Source organism: Medicago sativa, chromosome 7, assembly GCF_051527215.1.
Source record: "Medicago sativa cultivar Bolivia chromosome 7, Bolivia_mono, whole genome shotgun sequence".
Taxonomy (NCBI): domain Eukaryota; kingdom Viridiplantae; phylum Streptophyta; class Magnoliopsida; order Fabales; family Fabaceae; genus Medicago; species Medicago sativa.
The window spans coordinates 21,115,853-21,127,989 of NC_140755.1; the positions used below are offsets into that span (position 1 = coordinate 21,115,853).

At 38.9% G+C, this 12,137-nt stretch overlaps 1 pseudogene; it reads right to left on the reverse strand.

Moving 5' to 3' along the window:
• The window catches only part of LOC146904984 (uncharacterized), a 79,384-nt pseudogene that overhangs the window by 4,508 nt on the left and 62,739 nt on the right, over positions 1–12,137 (reverse strand).

Genomic DNA, 12,137 nt, shown 5'->3' on the forward strand with positions numbered 1-12,137 from the left:
AGAACACACAAGCGTGATTTGAAACGTATCAAAACCTGTCCTGGAACTGTGTGACCTCAGGAATGGTAGGGTTAAAGCTAACCTTGGTAATATCCTTTTCACATGACACAACAGAGGTACCTTCAAGAAAACACACCCAATTAAATACGCAGTGAGTCAAAGAAGTGTGAACGAATAAACACATAACCTAGAAAATAAAATTACTCATCATCAACACCAACGATCCTGGCATACTAGATAACAACAACTGGCAACTTAAAGTATATCTTCTTAAGCATATCATGAAATTGACCAATGTATTTCCCAGTCAAGGCACACTTGAACTTAGATCTATATAAAATTAGATCCAAAATCAATACAGTATTATTCCAGTATGTACAACACATAAATAAAGCATCAAACATCAAAACCATTAAACGCACTACCTTTCATCCATCAACTCAAACTTCAACACACCACTCAAACGATTGTTTGAATCAAGAAAATATTCATGATGCATGGCCGTCAACAATCCTATGACATCTATAAAGAATAAAAATACGCACAAATAAGCAACTCCACACCCAATACATATAAGAAATCTAAAACCAAATCACTGATAAGAACTAACTGTTTTATCTTGGTTTTCGGGTGTCAAACATTGATTACGTTTGAACCTTTTTAACCTTTGATATCTCATTTTTTCTTGGGAAGGGAAAAAATAAGCAAAACACTTGAGAATCGAGGTCCGGGAGTTGTTTTCGTTACGGGAAGGTGTTAGGCACCCATAACGACTATAGTATCCTATAGGAACCGTCTTTACTTTCTACGCGCACGCTTTATTTTTAAATGCTATTTGGAAAATGATATTTACACCTAAGAGTTTACTAAGTCAAGAATTGGAGGGAGAAGAAAATGTTTGAATTTTTATTTTATTTGAATTGAAGGAATATTGTTTCCTTGCCTACGTACCCTTTCAAGGGATCAAATCCACCGTAGTTCTCTTCCAAAAAAGTTTTTTGTTTTTGTTGATTGATTTTAAGTTTGAAAAATTGGAATTTTGAAGAATAGAAAGAGGCCTCAAGGGCATGAGATTGTGAAAAGAGTGAGGTGGGATTAGTTATTTTGCAAAAAAGGTCTAAGTATGATTAGAATTCATTAAGATTTTTGTTTAAGAAAAGAAGAGGAAAATACAATGGGATTTTGATCCCAAGGTTTATTTAGAAAATCATTTGAGTGTTGTTGTTTATATTTTTTTGGAAAAGAGAATTTGCCTAAGTGTCAAGGTTCCTAAACATACATCTAAAGCGTACATTCCCTAAGCATACATAGCATACATCTAAAGTATCCATGTGATGTGTGTGCATGTGTCGGTGCTTGTGTCGGTGTACATCACTAGAGTCCATTATCCTTTACATCATTGGCCTAGATACATGTTATGGTCTTGCAAGAATTTAAAGGCATAAAGGAAATTACAAAATCCCTAAGCTTTTACATGCTAAGTCTTGGCATGAAAATTAAAGTGCAAGATAAAACTAAAACTAAAGAATGAAATATACTCATGGGATGTATGAAACATGAAATGAAAGGGATTAGTAATACCAAATGTAATGAAAATAATAAGGCAAGAGGATACTAAACAAAGGCAAAACACAAAGATAAAGTGTTAAAGTATACTAGAAACTAATCACAATACTTGAAGATGCACATGACCCATACCTTCCACATTATGTCAATTTTAAAGTGAGTTTTAATGCAGCAAAAAATGTGAGAATTAGAGGTTTATGCTCAAATTACAAGATTATGATGCATTCCTACATGCCTTTACCATTTTATCTTCACAATCAATCATTAATATGCCTTGTAAAGCAAGTAACTAATCACACATGTTCACATGCAGCAAGAAATACATCCAAACAATAACAAACTCATCACAAATTCACACATCACCAACCACAAACATATATCAAGAATTTGAGCCAAAATCATGCACATTTTCACAAGCTTTTTAACATGAAGTTCAAGTATTAAAACAAAGAAGATACATCAATATTTTCTTTAAGTTTTTCAGTGCAAAATCAATACAAAAACATTACAAAAGTGACAAGAAATCTCTACAATTTTTTTGGAGAATTTTCTAAGGCATTCTAGGCATGTCAGGGGTGTAAAAAGTAGAACACAAGGTGTGAATAGCAAGAAAATCACAACAAACATAAGGTCTGCGCAGAAAGAGGCCCAAGCCCAATGGGAAACGGATTCTGGATCATCCAAACGCTTCAGGAGCGTTGGATTGATCCAGATCAACTTAACCTAGATCTAAAGGCTGAGAACCAAGCAGAGATGAACCGAGGTTGAACCGGTCCGGTTCAGGCGTCTATATAACCCCAAGCCTGCCGGTTCACTTCATTTTTACATTCACTTCTCTCTCTTCTCTCAAATCTAGTGAGAGAAGCTCTCACCTCTCTCTTGTCTTCCGGTCGTCTTCTCCGGCGGGTTTCACGCCGCCGGTGAAGATTCCGATGCCGGAAACCTAACCGTCACTCAAACTCACCAAAAACTCTACGATCTAACGCTTTTCACCGTTTATTTTTCATTCTAAGCATGAATCAAATACCAGAAATCACAAAAGAAGCCTAGATCTATGTAGATCGGAACTTAATCTTTACGGTTTTGAAATTTTTTTATGTTTTCTGAAACTTTTTGAAAGAAGCTTCGTGAAAGCTTCCGATCTACATCGATCTGTGGATTTGTAACACACCTACACCTTCGTTGAGGTTTTTGAAAGAAAGACGAGAAAGTTTATGTGTTCACCTGTTGCTTAATTCGGAGATTCGAAGGAGAAGATGCAGGAAACTTCTTGAATCTATTCTCTGATCTTCTGGTGAATGTTTCTTTGTCGCTTCGAACTAAGAACGAATAGATGAACACGTTCCTCTTCTCCTCTGGTTCAACTTCGAATTCAATCTTTCTTCTTCTCTTCTCACCAAATCCTTCGTGATCACGTTGGATTCGTCATCGTTGGTGATGAATCTACGTTTGAATTGCGAAGGTGAAAACTCAATGATGATGATTCTTCTGAAAATCTCTGAGAGTTTTTTTTTGTAAATTCGAACTGATTTTGTACAATAATTGTTGAATTGAGTTTTCTTGTGATGAAATTGGTGTGGATTTGTGGTGAATTGATGTGAATTTTGATTCTGGACAATTAGGGTTTCGGTTTGGGGATGAAGTTCTTCATGAGCTTCATCGTGTTCTTGCAATTTTCTGTGATTGATTCTGTTTTCTGGAGAGAGAATTGGGATTGGTGTTTGTGATGTGGCTTGCGTTGAATGGTTCTGTTCTGTGCAATTGATGAGTTGGCTCCTTTTGTAGCTTGACATGTGTATCTGATAGTCAATGGGACGTTGACACCTGGATTGGACCTTAACAAACTCGGCCTTGGCTTAAAAATGACTTGAGGACCTTTTTGCAATTCTTTGAAATTAAGGGACCAATCTGCAATTTAAAAAATGGACTAAAAAAGAACTTGACACTAGTAGGGACTGTTCTGTAATTAACTGAAACTTGTGGACTAAACTGCAATTACGGAAAAAGGACTAAAAATGCAATTATTAGAAATTTTGGGACTAAAAATGAAAATTAAAATAAAATTGAATTAAAATTGGTAAATGGAAAATAACGTAAAGTGAAACGTTTAAAAATAACAAAACGGACTAAAATGAACCAACTACATAAATGAGGTACTTTAAAGTAACCTCTCTCTGTCAAAATTTCGTGTGAAATGACCAAAATGCCCCTAGGGACTAAAACGACTCAAAATGACTCAGATGCAATTTTAAAATGGTTTTTTAACAGGGAATTAAAGCAAGAGTTTATAAAAACTAAATGAAAAGATTCAGAGACAAGTTTTTTAGGGATTAAACAGAGTTTTAACACAGGAAATGACTAAAATGCCCCTAGGGGCTAAACTGACTCAAAATGACTTCAAATGTAATTTTTGGAATGGGTTTTGACATGGGATTAAAATAAAGATTTATACAACCAAATTGAAAAGACTCAAACAATTCTCAAGGACTAAAATGAGTTTGAATGCAGGAAATGACTAAAATACCATTTTTCATGGATTTTTGCAAATGACATTGGAATAAGATGCAGAGAAATATGCAATTGATCAGAGACAAATTCAAATGACATGAAATGCAAGAAAAATGTCTTTGGATGACTTGAAATGCAAGGAAACATAGACAAGTACACAGCTGAAAAGATTTTACAAAGCTAAGCAGAGTAAAATGTCAGTGTAAACAATAGTAAATTGGCAATTCTTCAAGAGTAATAGACATATATTCAAGATAGAAGAAATATTTTGAATAAGTATTTTTAGGTCCAAAATTAGGGTATAACAGCTGCCCCTATTTAAGTTTCTTTGTCCGGAGAGTCAAGAGACGAAGTCTTTGATTTGACGGGACGAAGATACTTAAATATTAACATTTGCACTGTTTTTGGACATAAAAATACGCTTCTCACATTTTCAAAAACAGGAATGCCATGCAACATTTCGATTATGAATGCAAGACAAACAACTGGAGTCTACAAAGCATGTCATATCATTGGGGATCTAGGTAGATATTGACAGGGTAGACAAACCAGGGGATAAAAGATAGGTACAAGTTGTTCTTTGGATCGAACTTGCCACTTGACCATGAAATACAAACAAGAGATGGGTACAAGCTGTTCTTTGGATCGAACTTGCCGCTTGACTGGGAATAGAAATACAACACAGGTGCAAGCTGTTCTTAGGATCGAACTTGTCACTTGACCGGAAACATAGACATATAGGCAGATACAAGCTGTTCTTTGGATCGAACTTGTCGCTTGATTGAAAACACAAACAGATAGACAGGTACAAACTGTTCTTTGGATCGAACTTGCCGCTTGACCTGGAGACATAGACAAAAGGTAGATACAAGCTATTCTTTGGATCGAACTTGCGGCTTGATCAACATTACAACATGTAAGTTGGTGCAAACTGTTCTTTGGATCGAACTTGTCGTTTGACTGATAACAAAACATAAGCAGGGTACAAACTGTTCTTCGGATCGAACTTGCCGTTTGACCGGAAACATAGTCATATAATCAGGTACAAGCTGTTCTTTGGATCGAACCAGCCACTTGACCGATGACAAGACATATAACAAGATACAAATTGGAAGTTTGATTTGAAAAGATACAAATTGAGAGTAAGTTGACATTGATTTGATTTGAAAATAGACATGACCATTATTGTTGGCCCAAAAGCAAATTGGGAGTGGATTAACATTGACTTGAATTGAATTGAAAGTTGACATTGAAGGAGACATTGAAAGTTGAAAATAATCAGAGATACAAACATAGACACTGAATTGAGAGTTGAAATTGAATTGAATTGGAAATTGAGATTGAATTGAATTGGAAATTGAAATTGGGTTGAATTGAAATTGAGATTGAGTTGAGTTGGAAATTGAAATTGAGTTGAATTGAAAGTGGAGATTGAACTGAATTGAAAGTGGAAACTGAGTTGAATTGAAAATTGAGATTGGAGATGCAACATGTATGTATGGTATAACAAGATCAGTAAATGTATGAGCACATAAAATGCATGATTATGCATGCAAGAATGCTTGAAATGCATGATTGGTTTGTAGTTTGACAGAGAAATTTCACAGAGACAGACGAAACATTGGACGATTGGGCACGTAGTGGCTCGTGCTATAACATATTCATATGGAAATCCTCTTTGGAGAGACCGTCGTTGAAAGACGTATCAAAACCATGACTGAGGGCAATAGAAACTTGTAGAGGAGGGAACTTTGGAAAAAATTTGATACAGGTCGCTGTTGCTAGGCGTGTCAGTGCTGGATAAACATTGGATGTTCGCATCTGTGGTCAGTGCTTTTCACATCTTTTTCATTCTTTTTTCATTTTCAATCCCATTTTTGCCTGAATTGCCTTCATAGATTGTCAATCAGCGGGGTGCTCATTTTTGCCTAAGCCGCCCTTCCGGGTTTTCATCTTAACGAGCTTTTCATTTGCATTTTCCATCTTTCATTCTCATTTTTCATTCTGTTTTTTCATTCTTGCCATTGACCACAGATCATCCTGAGGAATAACCTGCTTGTAACATGTATTGAAAGAGACATTGATATACATTTATTCATGCATGTTTCACTGGAATGTACCTTATTGCTCAGGTTTGTTTTCAAAATAGACATAAAAAGGTTTTTCAATTTTCAAAGATGTTTGTTTCAGACATTGATATTATCAAATAGAAAGGAAATATTTTGTATATAGCATTGAATATAGAAAGAAAAATAGAGTTTCAAACAATAGCACAGGCTCAAATTGATGTAGAAGAGTGAGAGTCAGCCAAAGGCATGACTTCACGGATTTACAAAGCTTGGAAAATGGTAATTTTATTGGTTGGTGGTACATTGAACACGATGACCGCTACATTTCATAGAAATTTTGAATTCACAAGTACAGAAGCTTTTGATGAAGACGATCATTGACAGCTGCAGATGCCCCAAGGAGTGATGGTGGTTTGCCAGATATAGTTACTTGTCTTTTATTATCAATCTCATTTTTGCATGAACCGCCCTTTCGGGTTTTCGGCTCATCGAGAAGCTCATTCTTGCCTGAGTTGCGTACATTCTCAGCGAGCTTTTTCATATTCGTTTTTCTTTATCCCTAACTTTTGCCTGGATCGCCCTTTCGGGTTTTCGATCCACCGGGAAGCGCATTTTTGCCTAGGCCGCCCTTTCGGGTTTTCGACCTACCACGCTGTTCTTTTCTTTTTAGACAAAGTATTTCTTGACTATATCGGCATTAACAGGATTTGGGAGTTCAACACCATCCATGTGTGCAAGGATCAAAGCACCACCAGAGAAAGCCTTCTTGACAACATAAGGACCTTCATAGTTAGGTGTCCACTTGCCCCTTGGGTCAGGTTGCTGGCTTATCCTCCTTTTCAATACCAGTTCCCCTTCCTTGAATTCTCGAGGTCAGACTTTCTTGTCAAAAGCATTCTTCATTCGCACTTGATACAATTGCCCATGAGCCATAGCATCCCTACGTTTTTCTTTAATCAAATTCAATTGATCATACCGACTTTGACACCATTCAGCCACAGTTAATTTTACTTCCATGATCACTCGAAGAGACGGAATCTCCACTTCCAGAGGGAGAACTGCTTCCATACCATACACCAAAGAGAAAGGAGTTGCCCCGGTTGAACTGTGCACCGTAGTACGGTAACCATGCAAGGCAAACGGTAGCATCTCATGCCAGTCTTTGTAAGTAGTGACCATCTTCTAAACAATCTTCTTGATATTCTTGTTAGCGGCCTCAACTGCACCATTCATCTGAGGTCTATAAGGAGAAGAGTTGTGATGTTCAATCTTGAATTCTTCACATAAAGCTTGCATCATGCTATTGTTCAGATTGGAACCATTGTCAGTGATGATCTTGTTGGGAACACCATATCGACAGATGATGTTATTCTTGATAAACTTTACTACCACTTGCTTGGTCACATTTGCATAGGAGGCAGCTTCAACCCACTTGGTGAAATAGTCAATTGCCACTAGAATGAAACGATGTCCATTGGAAGCTTTTGGTTCAATTCTTCCGATCATGTCAATGCCCCACATAGAGAAAGGGCATGGGGAAGAAATAACATTGAGGGCATGTGGAGGCACATGAATCTTGTCAGCATAAATTTGACACTTGTGGCACCTCTTGGCGTGCCTGTGGCAGTCACGCTCCATAGTTATCCAGTAATAGCTGGCTCTTAACAATTTTCTTGACATAGTGTGACCTGTAGCATGGGTCCCAAAGGTACCGTCATGAACATCATGCATCAATTTCTCAGCTTCTTGTTTATCAACACATCTCAACAAGACCATGTCATAGTTCCTTTTGTATAGGATTTCTCCGTCCAGAAGGAATCTGCTAGCCCATCTCCTCAGGGTCTTTTTATCCCTGTTGGAAGCACCAGGTGGATATTCATGATTCTGCAAGAACTGTTTGATGTTATAATACCAAGGTTTTCCGTTATTCACATCTTCATCAGCTTGATTCGGCATATTTTCAATAGTAAACACATGAGCGGGTCTATCAAGACGCTGCACCTTGATTACGGGCACGTCATTCCAGTGGTTCACACGAAACATAGAGGACAAAGTAGCAAGAGCATCAGCCATCTGATTTTCATCCCGAGGGATATGGTGCAACTCAACCTTCGTAAAGTATGTCAACAGGCGTCTTGCATAGTCACGGTAAGGGATCAGCTTCTCATGATGAGTCTCCCATTCACCTTTTATCTGATTAATAACAAGTGCCGAATCTCCATAAATGTCAAGGTGCTTAATTCTCATATCAATGGCTTCTTCAATGCCCAAGATGCATGTTTCATATTCAGCCATGTTGTTCGTGCATTCAAAAGTTATTCGTGCGGTGAAAGGAATGTGGTGCCCCTGTGGAGTTACAATGATGGCCCCAATCCCTTTACCGTAAGCATTGACAGCACCATCAAATACTAATCCCCATTTGCTATTGGGATCCGGCCCTTCATTAATCAGTGGTTCTTCACAGTCTTTTGCTTTTAAATACATAATCTCTTCATCCGGGAAATCAGACTTAATTGGCTAGTAATCATCAAGAGGTTGACAAGCAAGATGCTCAGCGAGGATACTTCCTTTGATTGCTTTCTGAGCTTTGTACACAATATCATATTCAGACAACATTTGCCAACGTGCAATCTTTCCAGTAACAGCAGGCTTCTCAAAGATGTACTTGATTGGATCCATTCGGGATATCAACCAGGTTGTATGATTCACCATATAATGCCGTAGGCGTTTGGCAGCCCAAGCTAAAGCACAACAAGTCTTTTCAAGCATTGTATATCGAGTCTCACAGTCGGCGAATTTCTTGCTCAGATAATAGATAGCATGCTCCTTCTTTCCAGTCTCGTCTTGTTGACCGAGAACACAACCCACGGAATCATCCAACACTGACAGGTACATAATCAAAGGCCTTCCTTCCACTGGCGGGACAAGGATAGGTGGTTCCAGCAAGTATTCTTTAATGCTATCGAAAGCTTCCTGGCATTCATCATTCCATACAACAGGCTGATTCTTTCTGAGCAGTTTGAAAATTGGTCCGCAGGTGGTAGTCATGTGAGATATGAATCTTGAAATATAATTCAGGCGTCGAAGAAAACCTCTGACTTGCTTTTCAGTTTGAGGGGCCGACATCTCTCTGATGGCTCGGACTTTATCAGGATCAACTTCAATGCCTCTTTGGCTGACAATGAAGCCTAGCAACTTTCCACATCTTACACCAAATGTGCACTTGTTAGGATTCAACCGCAGCTTGTACTTTCTCAATCTTTCGAACATCTTTTTCAAATATGCAACGTGCTGCTCTTCATCACTTGATTTCACAATCATGTCATCAACATATACTTCAATCTCTTTGTGAATCATATCGTGAAACAGAGTAGTCATACCTCTTTGATAAGTTGCACCAGCATTTATCAAGCCGAACGGCATCACTTTATAACCGAACGTTCCCCACGGAGTAATGAAGGACATTTTTTCTCTATCTTCTGGTGACATCTGTATCTGGTTGTAGCCAGAGAAGCCATCCATAAAAGAGAACACTTTAGACTGAGCAGTACTTTTAACAAGCACATCAATATGAGGCAATGGGAAGTTATCTTTCGGACTGGCTTTATTCAGATCTCTGTAATCAACACACATTCGAACTTTCCCATCTTTCTTTGGTACTGATACAATGTTGGCAATTCACTCAGGGTACTCAGCTGTCATGAGGAAACCCGCATCAATTTGCTTTTGCACCTCAGCCTTGATCTTAAGAGCCATGTCTGGTCGAGACCTTCTCAATTTCTGTTTGACAGGAGGGCACTCAGGTCTTGTCGGTATCCGATGTTCCACAATCTTGGGATCCAGACCCGGCATATCTTCATAGGACCACGCAAAGACATCTGGATAATCACGGAGAAGCTGCGTAATCTTCTTTTTCACTTCTGGCTCGAGTGCAGCACCAATCTTTATCTCTCGTTTGTTCTCTTCAGTACCCAGGTTGATAAGCTCAATTTCTTCCTGGCGAGGCTGAATGGCTCTTCTTTCTTGCTCAAGATGTCGAGTGATCTCATACGGTATCTCTTCATTATCCTCCTCATCTTCAGCTTCACATACGGGGAATTCAAAATTTGGAGGAACCATAGGGTCACTGTGTTCAACGGGTTTATTGTGGTTCAATCTGCATAATATGATTGGGATGATTTTAGAAAAATGTTTTTCATGCAGATTTTTGAAATTAATAAGAAAATACAGATGTTTTGGGTTTTTCTGGCATTACCATTATTTCCAAGAAAAAAGCACTAAAAAGTAAAAAAACAAAGAGTCGCGGAACAGACGACAACTTTTATTGATAACGGCAATGCCGAAACAAACATGCCCTTAAAAGGATATCACTTTCGCCTTGGGCAGAGCGAAAGGATTGTTATTTTGAAAACAAAGAAAAACATGAGCAACATGACACATTACATGGAAGCATGCATGACTAAAGGAACATCAATGGCCTCCCAATTTCTCACAGTGCCTCCCGGTACAACGAACGTAGGCACATAACTACTTTCAGCAGCATCTTCAGCAATAGCATTGATGAACCCAGCACTATAGAAAGTTCCAGTTGAAATGCCTGAGGTCGAGAGAACCCAAGGCCCTCTTTACGCTTGTTTTCTAAAATCTGTATCACTTTGCCCCAGCCAGCAGCTTGCCCTTCTTGGACAGCTTTCTGGGCGTCTTTCAATGAAGCCATACTTGCACTAGCTCTCCGGGGTTCTGCGCCTTCAACAGTCAAGCCTTGAAATGACGTCCCTTCAGCGGACCCTGCTTCAACACAAGAGAAAGATGACACTTGGCTAACCATATACGCTTCTTCACCATGTACAGTGACAAGCTTGCCATTCCTCACAAACTTGAGCTTCTGGTGCAGAGTAGAAGTTACTGCCCCAGCGTCGTGAATCCACGGTCTTCCGAGGAGATAACTGTAAGAAGCATTGATGTCCATGACCTGGAAAGTGATCTGAAATGTCTCAGGACCAATGGTAATTGGTAGATCTACCTCCCCAAGAACATCCTTGCGAGATCCGTCGAAAGCCTTAACCAAATAGCTACTTCCCCTTAGAGAAAGTCCATGATGACTCAACTGTCTCAGTGTAGACTCAGGCATTACATTTAAGGATGATCCAGTGTCCACCAATACATTGGATATCATGTCAGACTTATAGTGCACCGAGATGTGCAGAGCCAAGTTGTGGTATTTCCCTGCTTCGGGGAGCTCATCATCACCAAACCCCAAGTTATTGCAAGCAGTAATGTTACCCACTATTCCATCGAACTGATCCACGGAGACTTCATGATCAACATAAGCCTGTTCCAGTACCTTCATAAACACTTTCCTGTGAGCTTCTGAGCTCAATAGCAGAGACAAGATGGATATTTTTGACTGAATTTGCAGTAGTTGGTCTACAATCTTATAATCGTTCTTTTTGATAAGCCTCAGAATTTCGTCCAGATTAGACTCTTCAATAGACTGGCCTGATGGGTCGGCGTCCTTGTCAACAGGAGGAACAACTGGTGGAGTTATTGTAGCAACAGGTGTAACCACCTTCTTTTGGAACAAGGGTGTACGGACCTTTCCGCTTCTCAGAGCTGTAATTTCTCCAGCAACGTTATCAACTGTAGCTGGTGATACCAACGGCACTTCCACTCCATTCTCAACCATAGCTGCATCATACTTGTAAGGGATTGCCTTAGTAGAGGTATAAGATACCGGGCCAGGTAACCTGATTACTAAGGGTTCAACATCCCTTGTCTGAGATACCCTTCCAGCAGGAGAATCATGAAACACTGGCACGATCACACAAACATCACTGGCAATTAAGTATTTATCATCCATTAGGCTTTGTATATCACCTTGTACCACACAACAACCCATAGGATTTTGAAGACATTCTGAACAAGAAGCATGATTGTGATTGAACAAAGAAGCCTGGAAAAGTTTGACATGTAGTGGCACCAAAGGAGTAGCAA